The 17,296-nt window shown below is 42.8% G+C and overlaps 1 protein-coding gene across 2 annotated transcripts in view; it reads right to left on the bottom strand.

Moving 5' to 3' along the window:
• The window catches only part of EPC1 (enhancer of polycomb homolog 1), a 68,549-nt gene extending 53,600 nt beyond the window's left edge, over positions 1–14,949 (bottom strand). Inside the window, exons 1-3 of one of the 2 annotated variants that reach the window (XM_084281756.1) lie at positions 14,821–14,949; positions 14,004–14,107; positions 10,881–10,979 (exon numbers count right to left, since the gene is read on the bottom strand). The gene's annotated coding sequence lies outside the window, so the exon portion shown is untranslated. The remainder of the gene's footprint in view (positions 1–10,880; positions 10,980–14,003; positions 14,108–14,820) is intronic. The other variant, XM_084281755.1, reaches the window with a different exon arrangement.
• Positions 14,950–17,296: the final 2,347 nt, after the last annotated feature.

Genomic DNA, 17,296 nt, shown 5'->3' with positions numbered 1-17,296 from the left:
AAGGGGAGCCTGTTAACACTTCCTTGCTTCAGCTACAAGAAGCACTGCACTCACGCTCTCATCCTGATGGGGGATTTCAGCCACGCGGGTGTCTGCTGGAAAAGCTACACAGCAGGCTGAGAGCAACCCCAGAGACTCCTGGAATGAGCTGAGGATAAGTTCCTGGTGCAGGTATTAGACAAAGCAACCAGAGGAGAAGTGGTACCGGAGCTGGTGCTCACCAGTGCAGATGAACTCATTACAGAGGCTAAGACTGGAGGCAGCCTGGGCTGCAGCGACCTTGCCTTGGTTGAGTTCCTGATCTGAAGGAATATCTGCCTGGCAGAAAGCAAAATCAGGACTCTGAACTTCCAAAGAGTGAACTTTGCTATTTAAAGACCTAGTGGATGAGGTTCCCTGGGAAACAGTCCTTAGGGACAGAGGAACTGATCAGAGCTGGCAAATCTTTAAGGATGCTTTTCTTACAGCATAAGAACTCCCCACCTCCATGTGTAAGAAACCAAGCAGGCAAGGCAGGAAGCCAGTCAAACAGATGTAAGAAGGAGGTGCACAGGCAGCAGAAGCGGGGACACGAGGCCTGGGAAGAACACAGGGATGCTGTCCAGATGAGCAGGGACTGGATCAGGAAAGCCAAAGACTAGGTGACACTGAACTTGGCAAGGGCTGCAAAGAGTAACAAAAAAGAACTCTAGAGGTACGCTGGTCAGAAAAGAAAGGCCAAGGAGAGCGTATGTCTTCTGATAAATGAGAAAGGAAAACTGGAAACAACAGTTACTTCTAGGCAGGGGCTGGAGGAGCAAAGTCCCTCCTACTGTAAGCAAAGAGCAGGTTTGATGGAACTGAGCAAGTCTTTGGGGCCCAATGGTGTCTGTCCCAGGGTCCTGAGGGAGCTGCCTGATGTAACTGCCAGGCCTCTCTCCATCATATTTGAGAAGTCCTGATAGTGAGGCAAGGTCTCCAGTGACTGGAAAAATGGAAAAATCATTTGTATTTTTAAAAAGGGTAAAAAGGAAGAACCAGGAACTACAGACCAGCGAGCCTCACCTCTGTGCTTGGGGAGGTCACAGAACAGATCCTCCTGAAAGCAATTTACCGAAAGGGTTGTTAGACATTGGAACAGGCTGCCCAGGGAAGTGGTGGAGTCACCATCCCTGGAAGTCTTTAAAAGACGTTTAGATGTAGAGCTTAGGGATATGGTTTAGCGGGTACTGTTAGTGTTAGGTCAGAGGTTGGACTCGATGATCTTGAGGTCTCTTCCAACCTAGAAATTCTGTGATTCTGTGATTCAATTATCAAGGCACATGCAGGACAAGGAGGTGATGTGAGACAGCCAGCACGGCTTCACCAAGGGCAAATCCTGCCTGATCAGCCTGGTGCCCTGCTGTGGTGGAGTGACTCCATCAAATAGACAAGGGAAGAACTACCAATGTCACCTACGTAGACTTCTGTAAGGGCTTTGGCATGGTCCCACATTACATCCTGATCTCCAGACTGGAAAGCGATGGATTTGAAGGGTGAGACGTTCAGTGGGTAAGGAATTGGCCTGATGGCTCCAGCCATGAGTTGTAGTCAAAAGCTCCATGTCCAGGTAGAAGCTGGTGACAAGTGGTGTTCCTCTGGGGTTTGTCTTGGGACCAGTCCTGTTTTAGCACCTTGATCAGTGACAGACAGCGAGATGGAGGGCACCCTCAGCAAGTTCTCAGGTGACACCAAGCTGAATGGTGCAGTTGATACAACAGAAGGAGGGGGTGCCATCAGAAGGGACCTGGACAAGCTTGAGAAGCGGGCCCAGGTTCAACAAGGCCAAGTGCAAGGTGCTGCACCTGGGTTGGGGCAATCCCAGACATGAGCACAGACTGGGAGAACTCATTGAGAGCAGCCCTGCAGAGAAGGACTTGGGGGTTCTGGTGGATGAAAAGCGTGACGTGAGCCAGCAGTGCTGCTTGCAGCCCAGAAGGGCAACTGCATCTGGGGCTGCATCAACAGAGGGGTGGACATCAGGGGAGGGAGGTGATTGTGCCCCTCTGCTCTGCCCTGTTGAGGCCTCACTTGGAGTCCGGCACAAGATAGACGTGGAGCTGTCAGAGTGGGTCCAGAAGGGGGCCAAGACGATGATCAAAGGGCTGTAGGACTTCTATGAAGAAAGGCTGAGAGCTGGGGATGTTCAACCTGAAGAAGAGAAGGCTCTGGGGAGACCTCACTGCAGCCTTTCAGTACTTAAATGGGGCTTATAAAGAAGATGGAGAGCAACTTTTTGCTCGGGCAGATAATGACAGGACAAGGGGGAATGGTTTTAAACTAAAAGAGGGGAGATTTAAAAGATTAGAGGTTAGGAGGAAATTCTTCACTCAGAGGGTGGTGAGAAACTGGCACAGGCTGCCCAGAGAAGCTGTGGATGCCCCATCCCTGGAGGTGTTCAAGGCCAGGCTGGATGGGGCTTTGGGCAACCTGGGCGGGTGGGGGGTGTCCCCGCCCATGGCAGGGGGTTGGAATTGGATGGGCATTAAAGTCCTTACCGACCCAAACCACTCTGTTTCTATGATTGTCTGTAGCCACACTGCACCCTCATTCATATCAGGACATCAGGACACCTGCTTATGAAGCTGCACTGAACACCAAGTTGGGAATCTGATCAGATACTTCAACAACTCAGGAAAAAAAAAAAGTGAACAAACAACTATATAAATCAGAAGGAAATTCAGTAGGACCCGTGCAAGAAGTTGTTTTTCAGACTACAGCTTAATGCCAATGCCCTCTTTCCTCACATGATCCACTTTGTGAAAGCCACACAATTCTGGAATGATAAACTTGTGCAAAAAGGATTTGAAAGTGACCAAACTACATGCAATTTAATACATACTCAAGACAGTAAAACTGTCATATGCTATATATTTGAAAACCTTGACCTATGAGACTAGTGTCTAAACTAGTCTATAAAGGCAATATTTATTATTTTCTTACAGGCTGGTTACAGCTGTGTATGGGTGGGATTTTATAGTTTCTATTATATATAGAACAGGCAACCTTTTTCCACCTGAATGGAAGGCATTAGATGCCATTTTAGCAGAGTAATCCTGCTTGGAGAACACATAGGGCCAGTCATACATATGTAACAGTGAAGTCCAGCATCCTCAGGGAAACTGTCTAAATGTAATCCAGGAATAATCAATTTACTGCAGGCAGAATTGAAAACCCAAGCTGAACCTGAAAGGTTGTGCCACTGAGCTACATCTAAAAGAGGAGGTAAAGCCAGCAGCTATCAATTGTTTTTCTGAAAAGGAACAAAGCTTACAGAGGAGCAGCAAAAACTATTATCACACTGCTACTTGTATAACTGCAACTAGGATCTTCAAGACACTGCAAGCACTGCCTCCACAGGAGGAGCAAAGTCTGCAAGAGGCACTAATGACTTACACCTCCTTCTAAAGTAGGATTATTATTTTAAGCAGTCAACATTTGTTGTAAGGCAAACAGGATGGTAAAATAGACTCTATCTGTCTGAAACATCTGAAAACAAACGGTTTGCTGGGTATGGGTTTTTGTTGATTTTTATTTGGTTTGATTTAGGGTGGTTGTGTTTTTTTTTTTTCCCTTCTCCTGGCACTGCCCAAAAGGAATTAGCTTCCTTTATACGGCTTATTATTTAGGAGACTTAAGGTTTTTTTTTTTGTGTGTGTGTGTAAGCACGTAGTAATGGAAGCAGTGATTGTCAGATACAGCAGTGCTAAAGAAACAAAAATTACTTCTGCTGAGACTCTTCTACATTGAAAGAGATATCTTTCCCTTTATGAGTTCTTTTTAAGTTTTAGTGGATTCAGAATAGTTATCTTGAACTCTAAGTGCTATGAGATAAATTATTTGGAGTTTATTCTTCAATTCAGTAATATATACTCCCTCCAAAATACAAATACACCTTGAATTCACGCTCTAGTCATCTTTTCCAGCAAATATTCCACAAAATAAGAATTACTAAGAATTTAGTAATACGACAAAGTTGTAAAATGTAACTCTTCAGTGAAGTTAAAAATTATTATTATATTTTTTTTTAAAAAAGGAGGGGAACAAAAAAATCCTGAAATGTCTGACTTTATGCTCTATTCTATGATTTGGAAAATATTCTTTAAATTCATTTTCTTTTCTAGTGATCATATATGTGATTTTCTAAGAATAGCAATGCAGTAGTTTACAAACTTTATTATGCAACTTATATGAAATACAAAATGCCTACTGTGAATTACCTGATGCTCTACTTTACTCACCTAACAGTTTCTCTCTTTACTGAATCTGTCTAAGCTGATTTTTTTAAAGACTCTTTTATAATTAACTACAATTCTCATCTAAGTTGAATGAGTACTTTCCCCTTCCTTGAGTACTAATAAGTCCAATGCTGAATATAAAACTTAGTAACCAGATCATCAAATTAACACATCAGATGTTGACACTGGTCCTTTTTTTTTTCCTTAGCACTCAGCATAAGCACTTAATTTCAATAGTATAATTGAATTTATAGTATTAATTGAAATAGTGTTTATAAACAGCATTAAAATAATACTAATTTAGAAGATGTAAGTCTTTAGTGCGTTGTGCAGACTTTTTGATCCTCCTTTTGTTCCTCCAGAACAACTGCAATTTATTTTTCCTTTCAATTTTTCCTATTCCACTAGCAAATGACTGTAAAGCAATTAATTTTAAAAAGTAACCAAGTTCCAAAATTAAATAGTTTATTATGAATGTAAAAAACCGCTCTAATCTCTTGTATTTGTCTGCCCTTATGACATTCACTGAAACTTACAGGACCTGGACTAGTGGGATCCTAGGCTGAACTTGTAGAAAACAGCACTTTCAAGCTCCTTTTCCCCCCCCCGAAGTCCTTTAAAGATGAAAAATTAAATTTTAGGACTTTTTGAGAAGCTCCTAATTAAAAGGCACTATCTGTGTCGCCCTTAAAGTTCCTTATTCTTTTGGGCATTAACAATACACGATACCATGTTACTGGGTTTCTACAGATGCACTTAAAGAGAAGCTTCTGTGTTACCCCTCCAGTTAAGCAGGTACCAATTGGGTGCTGCCATCAGGCAAGAGAGGTGTATGTTTCAGTACAACTCTAAGTTTCAGAACTTAAGAACAACAACAAAAAAGCAATTTTATCCCAAACATTTTTGATTCTGAAATATAAATCAGTAATAATATTAAAAATTACTATTCATTCGTCATGCTAATTACTCTAATAATTAAATACTGGTTAAAAAAAGCCATGGTAACTGAAATTTGACCTTGGCACACAGGCCATCCACACTTTTCTTAGCTATGAACTTCTGAGAACACAGGTTTATAACACACAGTTACCAAGTCAAGTAAAGTTCATCACATGATTGTGCATTTCCAGTAGAAGGGCAAAAATATTTGCTGGAAATGTGGAGGATTGGGCTCACCAAAAATAATAATAAAAGATATTAAGACCACCAAATTAAAAAAAAAAACAAAACAAAACAAAACACACCAAACCCACCTTCTCTACCTAACCTAACACAACTGCTAATTCATTAATCAAAGAGCTAAGTATAGGTTACTTTGATATTCCACGTAGAATAAGGTGAAGGGCTAAAAAGGTAGAGCAAATATAAAAATTATGGTAACACTGAGGTTTAATGGTAGGGACAGCAATGTACTCCACCTTTAATCTGTCAGCTGACCATTAAGTTAAAAAGAAAAAGCCCCCACACCACTACAGAAACCTTAGGCTGCCACAATGTCCACACACTGACCTGGGATAAAAAGGGATAAAAAGAGTGTACTGGGGCATAACTGGAAAAAGTTTACTGCTGTAACTGTTAATCGCATGGCCCTGTGCATGTATTTGCAACTTTACAGCAAATTCAAGCCACAATTTTCAGTGATTTTAACTTTTTACATTTTGTTTTTAAAATAAAACATTTACTTTAATACCTTACCCTCCTAGGATAGCAACCCTTTCTTGCAAGTCAGTCTGTTGTTTCAGGTGCTTCAGAGCTTCTGGACAGAACGATCAGGTCCTTTGCAAATATTCAGAATTATATCGCTGATGTGAAATAAGGCAGAGTTATAGCCAATACCTACTCTGTCATGTCAAATGCTTTAAATTGCAATTCCTGGTTCAGAATGAAAGCTGTGTATCCACTTGCCTCAGGCAATTCAGGAGATCACTGATTTATATCTAGATAGGAATTAGCTGGATTTCAGATTTTTGGGGGGCAGGAAAGTATACTTGCCTCTTGGAATGAAGAGGTATTTCCCAATATACACGTTTAAAGGGGAGGGGCAGTGGGGTGGAAGATAGTGGCAACTCCAAGCTTTCTTGTTTGGTTAGTTTTGTTTGTTTTTAAATGTCAGTGCCCCTACCTACCCACCTCCAGTATGACTAAACTCAAATTCCAGATCAAAGTAATAGGATTGCGCTGTTCCTTTCAAACAGCAGCTTGTGAAATTCTGGGCTGTTACACTTAAATACTAGTGGCTGGTGGAGTTCATAGGAGAGTTACTGAAAACATAGTAGGAATATAGTAAAGTCACATAGATGTAACCAAGCATCAAAAATAGCCTATACCATACTTAGAACCAATACATTTCTCCAAATAAAGAAAAAAATGAACACACATCTCATCTTCTGGATTCTGAAAGTCTGGAACTGCAAGACTAACATTTAAAAAGTCTGTAAACTGAGGGATGTCTCATGTATAGACACAGGATCCTGAAGTACAAGTTGTTGGTTTTTTTTTTTTAGTTATTTTTAATGGTTAGTTACCTTGATTAGCTTTTGTATCCTCAGTCTTCAATTTGAAGATTTTTCTGGTACTTCTGGATTTTTATTAGCTTATGAGAACACTAATTATTTCAACCTCAGGTACAGATTCCTTTACATTACACACTGTATTTTGATTTATACTTCTAAATTAACCATAAGAGAGAACACTACAGAGATACTGTTTGTCTTTGGGATACAAACTAATCAAGACCATATTTATATGCAAGCATTTGTATACACACTTCAGAAGGCTCAAATTAATACCACTCTATTAGCGGAAAACAATGAACTGAGTTTGAACATACATATCCAGCAGAGGAGGCTAGAGCTGAATACAAAACCAATTGACAAGACTGTTTTGTGATATTATATCTGAATGTGTGTACATAAATGATTCTGTCAGAGGCATAAAAATAGTAAATTGATAGGGTTAACCTGAAGATACATTCCTAGAGGTCTTTCAACATCTAGAGAATGCAAAACACTTGTGGGAGTTTGGCAGTTGTTGACAGAGAAAGTGTTTCAGTTGAGAAGGATAAGTTGCCCTGAGAAGAAAGAAAAAAGTAGATTATTTTCTCTGTGCCTCTATGTGTGGGCTCAGAAAACCAAAGCTGACTTGATATGGGCTAAGGGGTTGGTCACCCTGTGTAGATTAGAAGTCACAGAACGGCTTGGCTTGGAAGAGATCTTAAAGACCATCTGCTTCCATCCCCCCTGCCATGGGCAGAGATACCTTCCACTAGACCAGGGCTCAAAGCCCCATTCAACCTGGCCTCGAACACCTCCAGCATCCACAGCTTCTCTGGGCAACCTGTGCCAGCACCTCACCACCCTCTGAGTGAAGAATTTCTTCCTAATATCCAGACTAAGTCTACCCCCTTTTAGATACTGAAGTAGTCTTCAAAATAGACCAGGACACCATATATATTTCAGGTGAGATCCTCAAGTCCAGTGTAAGGGCATCCTGAGAAACACAAACAAGTGGAAAGTGGTTTTCTCAAATTATTTAGAGTACTAGTTAAGGCTCTCTCCCTCACTCCAATACAGATACTTAGTTCTCTTAAATGATGTGCTTGTTTTATAGTTGTCTGGCACTCTCACCTTCCAAGAGGAGACAGACACCAGTCTCACTAACACAGGGTCCTGTGCACAAGCCAGCTACTGGTCACCGATGCCAAGTTTGTACAACTTCATCTAATTTGTAAGCAACTCAAGAAGGCTGTTAGCACAGAAGTACATAACCTAATTAAAATAATGTAACGGTAAAATTTCAAAAATATCAAAGAATGTAGAAGACAGTTTCTCACATTAAAGTAGCTCATCTGAAAGTATCCTTGCCTAGAATTTCTAACCTGCTGCGACAGCAGATTTTTAGCTAGGAAATTGATTCAGAGATGACAACAGAAATTAGAACACGTTTTTGTGGAATTCTCATTCTTTGAGTGCTTGTAAATGGATATGGTCCAGAATATATGCATGTGGAGTCAGATATAAACAGTTTTCCTCTCTGTCAGAAAAAAGCTGATTGCATATTCACAATTCAAAGAAAATGCCGCAATCAGTGTTGAATATCATCAAGGTATTCTGCCTTGTATGGATCCATTTAAGACCATCAGAAATAACACAATTGCTCTGTATTGTAACATTTTGAAATTAAATTTTAATTTTTCTTCAAGAAAAAACTTCCTGAACCAATACATCAGGCTAAGGATGCTCTGTCTAGGCCTGGCATTACAGAAGATGAAAAGCTGCCAGGTGAAAGGACTCTGACAAAATTATTCTTTTAGTTATCACATTGTATCAGCAGCACCAAGATTCCTAATAAGCAAATATAAGACCTAAGGGATGCCTATAGTGCTGAAAGGCCCAGAGTTGCGTCACCTATTTTTCATCCTGTTTGAATAAACATGAAAACCTCCTCCTTATTTGTGTTAGTGAACATTCAAGCTGCACGTACCTCTTAAGGTCAAAGAGATCTTGCTTGTATTTAGCAAGTTTCTTAAAGCTCTGAATAGGAGAGAGGATTAAGGACTAACTTTTCATTACCTAAATCACACACACGTCAAGGTGAAAACAAACATTAGGGTGTGTATTCACACCCTAAGTATGTATGGATATTCACACCTGAGCTAGTCATATTAGGCAGCTGGTGATCTGGTCAGGATAATTAGCGAAGTTTAAACCATTCTTCACCTCCAAATAGAGGCACAATATTTGGGTTATTATTTTTAAGAATCTTCAACCTGTTTCAGCAATTAGGGTTACAGATTTAACACTCCCCATCTAAAGTTTAAATGTTTATGATACATTGATTCCAATTTACTCAGAAGCGTAACTTACTGTTAATCCACTGAAGCATGAGTTAACACCATCTCACGGGTTTGTTACTCCGACATCTAGCCGTATGTTTGTTCCCAGAGAAAAAGCAAAATGGAACCTGACACAAAGAGGACTGCTCTGGGAGGAACAAGTCCTTGGTTCTGTTCACTATTCCTGGGTTTTCCTACATTTTGTTTTCTGTTGTACAGTATTGTATGCCTCTGAGCAACCATCCATTTACCATCTGGGATCTCTAAAGCAGTATCTCAATTTCCTGCACAGCCAGCGAGGATTAGCACTCACAAAATATGTAGCAGTTCAGTTTTCTCTCTCTGTTGTTTATAGGGGAAATATTTAAGGTAGGTAAAAAGAGTCTTTTTTAGCAAACGTATGTAATTTGTAATTACTTCAGTGCCCACTTTAGGGGTCAAATTTTGCACACCAATTTTAGGCTCTAGCTATTATCAGTAGAAAAAAACTTATGAACATCCTATTAAGGAAACATATAGTACTGATATATTCTCTTGCTGCCAGGGCCTGTGGTAATATGATATACTGGAAACATGACTTAAGAATCTAAAGAAGGCCTGGGGGGCTGAAACCAATGGTTGTATGTGTCAAAAGCACACATTTGCTTTGTTGTGAACAACAGCAAATCAGAGAAATTGTTTCAAAGCACTGATTTATTTTTTCCCCACCCACGTGTATTTACTAAAGCATTTACAATCCTAGATTGTCTCAAGGATTTGGACCTCTATTACAACATGAATTACCTTCTTGAGGCATTTGATAAAAGAGGAAAAATATGAAGAATGCTAGTTGGAAGGATGCTTTAATCTCTGGATGCAGCTTCCTCTGATGCATAGCACTAAAGAGCCATACAAGTTGCAGTCTGGAAGAGGCATGGAAGAACGAGAGTCTGGAGCAAGACAGACAGACTTTGTTCACAGCTGGGAAACAGGTTACCCTTAAAGAAAGTTGTTTAAAAACTATTTATTGCTATGATTTGATGCTGACACGTATGATGTGGAGTACTACAGATAACAAGGAAGGTGAGAAACAAGACTATGTCAGATGGGTTTATAAAATAGAGAAACCTTTTTATTCCACTTCCCTAAACCTTGTTGAGTGTTGATTCAAAGAATCAATCAATAGTTTAGAACCCTCAAAAGTGAACAGCCAGGAGTCAAAGCCATCAAGGTGTGTTACCACATGTAGGAAAAGAGGGAACAGTGATATATAGAGTGAATACATCAGGAGGTACAGCTGTGATTTGAACTGAGTCCCAGATGATGTTCTCTTATACCACTAGCACACATCTGGGGAGCTGTCTTCACATCATTATTGGCTAACTCTGGAAGCTGGTTAGATCTGCTGGTTAGATCTGCTGGGGTCTGTAACATACACGTGTACCTCTACAGCCAGCCAGCATTACCTTCTGTCTCCTACTTGAATATATAATACTAGTAATATTGTCATGAAGGCAAGCAGAACGTATTGATTGATCACAGGTCCAGCTGAAGGGTCAGGATGGGTTAACATCTTAAAAGTATTATTTAGTTTATGATAAGATGCTATATTTCAATTAGTTTTAAGCCAGGAGAGCCAAATATCTTGAAAAAGTATATAGAGCCTACACAAAGTTTCTAGGTAAAAGGGAAAGTGTATTAGGAGAAAAACATATTAGTTTTGCTATCTGAGAACTGGAGTGGTACATAGAGAACAAAATTAAGACCACCTCCAAAACAAACAAACGAACAAAAACAACAAAAGCTACAACCTCTTGTGTTTTGGCCAGGCACAGACATTTCAGGAGTGCGGCTGGGAGACGTGCAGTTGAGGCAAAGCCACTCCTCAGTAATGTGTCTTCCAGACATTTCTGCAGAAGATGCAGGAAGTAAATTAGTTGTGACTTAGCTTTGAGAGAACACTAAATCTTAATCAATTCTTATTCCTTGTTGGCAACACATCTGCTGGAAACTGTTTCTTGTTCAACAATGGCTCAAAAAAGAAGCAGGAGAGAAGTGAGGAAACCACTAAGTTGCAAAATACCAGCACTTCATTCCTCTTACCTTGTAACTTCTTGGTAAGAGTGAGAGTAGACGCTTTCATAAGATGCAGCAAAGCTGCAAAACCACAACCAATGATAAATAATAGCCCTGCCCAAAGAGGAGAAAATAGCAGATTTCTACTCAGAATTCATATTTTTGCTGACCAGAGCTAGAAGCTGCCTCTCAGCAGCATGATCACTAGCAATCAGTTTGTTTGTGGCCTGCACTACAGTCACAAGAAGTCACCACTTCCATAATCCAGGATAGCAAGAAGAGCAGAAACATGAAATGGCCTTCAGAAGTTTATCATTTGTTCAATATTGTTATCAATGAATGAGCAAACTGAACACTGCTCTACATGATGTAAAGAAGAAAAGGAAAGTTGTGTAAGAATTACTTAAATCTGAATGACCCAGAGGTTCTCCAAGATTTATCATTACTGCAACAGATTCAAGAAGTGGGTTTACTGCTACTGGTGTAACCTCAAGTGCCAACCTTGTGATCTGGCAACCTGGTTTCAGAGATGGAAAATGTCCAAAATTCTTCGCAGAAGGCCCATAGCTTGGTACAACTCTTGGATCTAGGAAAAAGCATGAGGGCCTTGAAGATGTAATGCTCATAATGAACCTTCATGGGCCAGCAGGGCTCCATGTTGCAGCCAGGACTTGATAAAAGCAGATCTTGTCTGACAGAGAAAAGAGATCCTGGAAGACAACTGCTGTCTTGAAGATAAATTCCTCTTACTGGAGGAAGGTTACAAGACATTTACCTAGGATAGAATTAAATTTTACCTCACTTTTTTTTTTTTGAGAGAGAAGGAGGGAGACCATTACAGGAAAGGAGAGAGACCATTACCTGAAGCTGCACATCACTTTGCATTAAAGTGAATAACTTAATCAGCAAACTTTCTTTAAGAAGAGGCCAAATGCATTTTTAAAGATGAAAATGCACAAGAGAACTGTAAAAATGGCTTTCAAATAGTAAAATACTTGCCAAATTTATTCTTTAAAAGCAATAAACGTATTAAGGTGTAAGATGCAAAGGTTTGTAAAGTTATTAGCTCCACATTACTCCAAAATAATAGCCACAAGGATGCCTTAAAAGTGTGGTGAATTTAATGTTAAATTTTTTTCCTGAACCTGTTGAGGTTTTTTTTAATGCATGCTCTGCTCACAAGCTTGCCTATGTCTTCCCACCCATCTTCTTCCAACATTAATCACTCCTGTTTTCTTAACCACCGAACATGGCTGTTAGCAGAGCGCCTTCCGAAACATTTGCACCCGGAACTGAGGCAAGGGGTAGATTGTAACAAAAGAGAAAGAAGGCAGAATAATTATATATATATATATATATATATATATGTATATATATGTAGGTCTATGTAAACTCATGCTCCACTTAGAGCAGGGAAGAAGAAACCCACCCACTCCAGGTGAATCCCGTCTCCACCCTGCAGAAATGGGGTCACATCTCCCCGTTCCCCACAGCCCCCTCCCAGCCCCAGCTCCCAGGGACGGGGGCCGCGGTGGGGCCGGCCCCCGGCAGACAATGGGCGAGCCGCACAATGAGCCGAGCGCTGCCTTCCATATTGCACGGCTACACACAGCTCCTCCGCGGCCACCGCAAAATCACTCGGGGAAGGGGGTGGGGCCGAGAATCCCATTACCAAAAAAAAAAAAAAAATCTTTAGGTGGATGGAGATTAAAAAAAAAAAAGGAAAGAATAAAACCAGCTCCATTCCACAAAGCAGCAGCAGGGTGAGGTCGTGCCCGCTGCGGGCCGCCGTTCCCCCTCCGGGCACCTCCGGGGCGGGATGTAATGGGGCTGCCGGCACCCCACCTGCCCCCAAACCCCCCCGGATCCCCCCCAAATCCCTCTGGGTCCCCCCCCCCCCCTTGTCCGCCAGGGCCCGGAACGTGCGGGAGCGCCACAGCGCCGCCGCCGCAGCTCGGCGCAACACAAAAAGGGGCTCCCCCCCCCCCCCCCCCCCCCCCCAGAAAAAAACCCTCCCAACCCTCCCGACCCCCCCTCCCCGTGCGAGGGAAAATGCGCCGAGAAAAATGCCCCAAATTTCAAAATGTCTCCCAAATGTACCTTTCTTAGAAGGGAAAGAGGCAAAGAAATAAAACGCCCCCCCCCCCCCCCCCTCCCCGCCAGCCACCCGAACGGGGAGCGGCGAAACGAGAGCTTTTATATAACTAATGCTCGGAGCTAATTGCCGTAACAGCGCTAATTTGTAAATAAAAAGGTCACGGTTTACTAACAGCCATAACTTCATCTAAACCCTGCGATGTCAATCTCCACCTCCGCCATGCCAAGGGCAGTTTCCCCCCGTAGTTTAGACCAAAGTAATCCATCAAGAACCATCGCAAATGGCATTTTTAAACTCTTTTTCGCCACGGCCACCGCCGCCGAGCAGCGACATAATGTGCTGCCGTGTGGCTCGGGGCTGCATTGTATTGCTAAAGACGGGAAAACACTCGGCCAGGGCTACGTTTGTGACTCGGTAAGGAAACCACCCCCCAGATGAAAAGCCAGAAGGAAAAGCCAAGTCCATCTCAAAAAAAAAAAAAAAATAATAAAAATACCCGAGTTCTTCCACCCTGAAATCGAACTTAAATCGTTGGTAAGCTCGGCGTGCATTAAATTTTAAAGAGGAAGCAAAACTGACTTTAGCAATTGTCGCTATTAAGGAGACATCGCTGGGTGGAATACACACGAGATCAAAGCTAAGAAAAATACAAGGCTCTGTTTTGTTCGCCAGCACAAGGCAAACCCTCCACAGCACGAACACACGGGGGGAAAAAATAATAAAACCCCACAAATATTTTCGGTTAAAAGCCCAAACTTACCTTGGGAGAAGGCAGTCCTTGCAGACCGCCTGGAACAATATGGACCGCATACTCGCTCTCCCACCGCCAGCCACCTCCATGCCGCAAAGGGCTCCCCGAACATCCTTAAAATATTTCGCAAATGCAAAAAAAAAAAAAAAAAAAAAAAAAAAAAAAAAGTCAGACTTTCTCTCCCCCCCCCCCCTCCCCGGTCCCTCCCCCCGCCCCCGCCTGGCTGGAGGGCGAGGAAGGCGGCGGCTTCCCCGGGCTCTGCGGGCGATGCCGGGGGGGAGCCACCGGGGTCACAACTTTGCCACGGTCGCCCCCGGCTCCCTGGTTTCCCCCCCCCAGCATCTTCACCGCCACCGCCTGGAAAAACGCGGCGTGCCATTTTCCAGCCGCCTTCCAGCCACCCAGGACCAAAGTCTAGCGCTGGTTTTCGGTGACACTGCAAAACTACGCAGCCCACCCCCGCCTCCACCTTTTTTTCTTTTCTTTTTTTTTTTTTTTCTTCTTCTTTCCCAACGCCAGCAGCCGCCTCCCCAGAACGAATAAATAGAGGCAGCTGGAGCAAATAACGCCCAGACTTCGCCTTTCTCCCTCCCTCCGTGCCGCCCCACCCCGCCGGCAGCCCCGCAGCAACTTGGTGCCCGGGAGCGCATCCCTCGGCCGGGCCCGGCGGCGGGGGCACCCCGGGGCCAGCCCCCGGCCCCGCCGCACCTCAGCCCCCCCCAGGCGGCTGGAAAAGCCCCAGTCATGCCCGAAGCAAAGGCTGGGAAGCGGGAGGCTTGAATTCCCAGCGAAATCCTCGCTTTCCTTCCGCGCTAGAACCACCTACCTTCCGCCAGAGCTAAATTAACGCTAAATTCACCGGGTACGCCCGTCACGGCGGGGATAGTTTTTCCATAAATGCCGTTTTAAAAACCCCTCCTCGGACTGACTGACAGAATTCTACCATGCTGCCCACAAACAAAATGGCTGTGGCACCGAGTTTTTTGGTTCCTCCCACCGTGCCTCCCCCTGGCCTCCAGGAAGTGGTAGAAAATCCAAAATAAAAATCGGCACGAAAAAGTACAATGCGGCCCCAAAACTCCGGGCGGCACCGCCAGGCACCAGGGCCTGGGGAGCACCTTCCCCGGCGCCGGACTTTCTCGAGGATTTCATTATTATTATTATTATTTATATATTTTTTTAAAGGGCATCAATCACTGGAAATTTACATCCCTGTGTAATTCGAACTTCCTGCTTTACATATTTATAAGGTCTTTCACCTATCTTGGCAGGCGTTCAGCTGAAGTGGGTTGGGAAATTCGATGCTGTGGCTCCAGTTCGGGAGCTGAGTCAGGTACTCGGCTGCTGGAAGGCGGCTGGCAAAATGCTGGCAAATTCTCCCACTTCCAGGGCTCGGCGCGGGATTAAATCGCCCCCGTAGCCTGGAAGTGAGCGTGTAGCCGCAGATAGGACGCTGGAATGGGCATCCTCGTCGGGATCGGGAATTTGGGGCTCTTGCACATAGATACCCATTTTGTAATGTTTGCCTTGTAGCGTTGGTGGCTCGCAGTAACCTCCCCGAGTTAGGGTTTCTGTGGAAATAATGTTGCATTTTCCCTTGCTACACCCCTGTACAGTGTAGCGACCTTAAACTTTTCTTGATGTTCACCTTAACTAAATAAACACGGAGGTATGGCATATTCAAATTAGAGATGATGATAAAAATGTCAATATGTGGTCCTCCATCGCAGCCAGCAGCCTCGCTAGGCAGTAGCAGAGCTCCTCCTGTACGCTGCTTCTTGGGCCCCATAGGGCCTGATTCATTTCCCAGGAGAGTCTTTTCACTGCCTTTAGTAGGAGTCACGGTGGAGACAGGCTGTCAGACCTGCTGAGCCTGATCCAGTGCTAATTTAAAAGGCTTGAATTAATATTCCCCTCCACTGCTATTCTAAACCTTTTTCAGAAGCACTAAAAAAAAAATAATAATAATAAAAAAAAAAAACCAAAAAAAAGGGGGTTTTGTTCCTTAATCACCTCCTATTTCTAGGCCTTAAATTGCAAAAAATTATCTGTAAAAGGACATAAAGCAAATTTTGTCATAATTGTTATTTGTTTGTACTCTCCTGATATCTAGCAGCCTTAATCCTGGACTATGGTTAGAATAATATGCCACACAGAAATATAGGGCAAATAGATAATTCCTGCCCTGAAGAGCTCAAAAGTGTAAGACAAAAGACAGCAGATGGCTACGGACAGATGAGGGAAACAATGAGCCTGTATTGATCAGCCAGGAAGGCACAGTTTGCAATGCAGCATCAGCCCAACCTTGTTTCTGTGTATATGCCATGGGAAAGAAGACATAAGGTGGGATTTGATGAAGAAAATTAATTGTTCTTATGGTTGTTTAAAGAGGACTTCTCCAACAGGAAGGACAGCATGAAAGAAAGCACAAAGAAACTTGTATGAAAAAGAAGCAGATGAACTACATAAATCTAATAAAATTGGCATTGATTTCTTTATAATGACAGAAAAATGATGAAGGGGGATGTAGCCCATGATAGCATTGAATATACAGATGCAAAGCTTATATTTGATATAGGAAAGGACAGGCAATGAAAGGATTTAAAAGGTGGGGTGAATACAAGAAGCATAAACCAAGCCTGTTAGCAGTCAACAAGACCTAGGAAAAAATACACAGTAGCTTAAGTTTGATGGGTTTGAAGAGATGAAGCTGTTGAGATTCTGTTTTGTTTTGAAACTCACCATGTTTTTTGTAGGAATAAAAGTGTTGTTCTTAACCATTACCACTACGTGTTGCTCATCTGAACTTGCCTCCTGGCATGTGTTTAGTGAATTTGTAAGTGCTATTTCTCACAGCAGCGTTCATGATATGAACCACTGCAGAGTAAGTGTCACCTCAGGCCTGTTAGTGCAGGTGTTAGTACACAGGTCGGTCGGCACCAGAAGGACCATGCAAGCTAGGAAGGTTCCTTCTCCTGTTACCTGTTTTCTGTGAAGTCTTATCCTCCTTGTAAAGTCCAATAGCTTAAACGTCCATCCAAAAACACCAGCCCTGATTGGAAGGGTGGGGAAGGCAGAAAGGGCCACACAGCTCTGCTGGATGGTGGAGCTACCTCTGGGGAGCTAACCGTGGTCTGGAGGAGGAGGATGGCCTGTGGGCTCATATCCCACTCTGTAAATTCTTCGTTATGTAATGTTGTTTTGAGTTTTTAAACTTTTTTTCTTTCTTTCTTTTTTATCCACATTTAATAGCAGCTCTGCAGTTGTAGCAGCTGCATATTTGCAGAGTCTTTGTGATTCCC

This window comes from Netta rufina, assembly GCF_964035555.1.
Source record: "Netta rufina genome assembly, chromosome: 2".
Taxonomy (NCBI): Eukaryota; Metazoa; Chordata; class Aves; order Anseriformes; family Anatidae; genus Netta; species Netta rufina.
The sequence above is the reverse complement of the archived record's forward strand: the minus strand, read 5'-3'. Positions and strand labels throughout refer to the sequence as shown.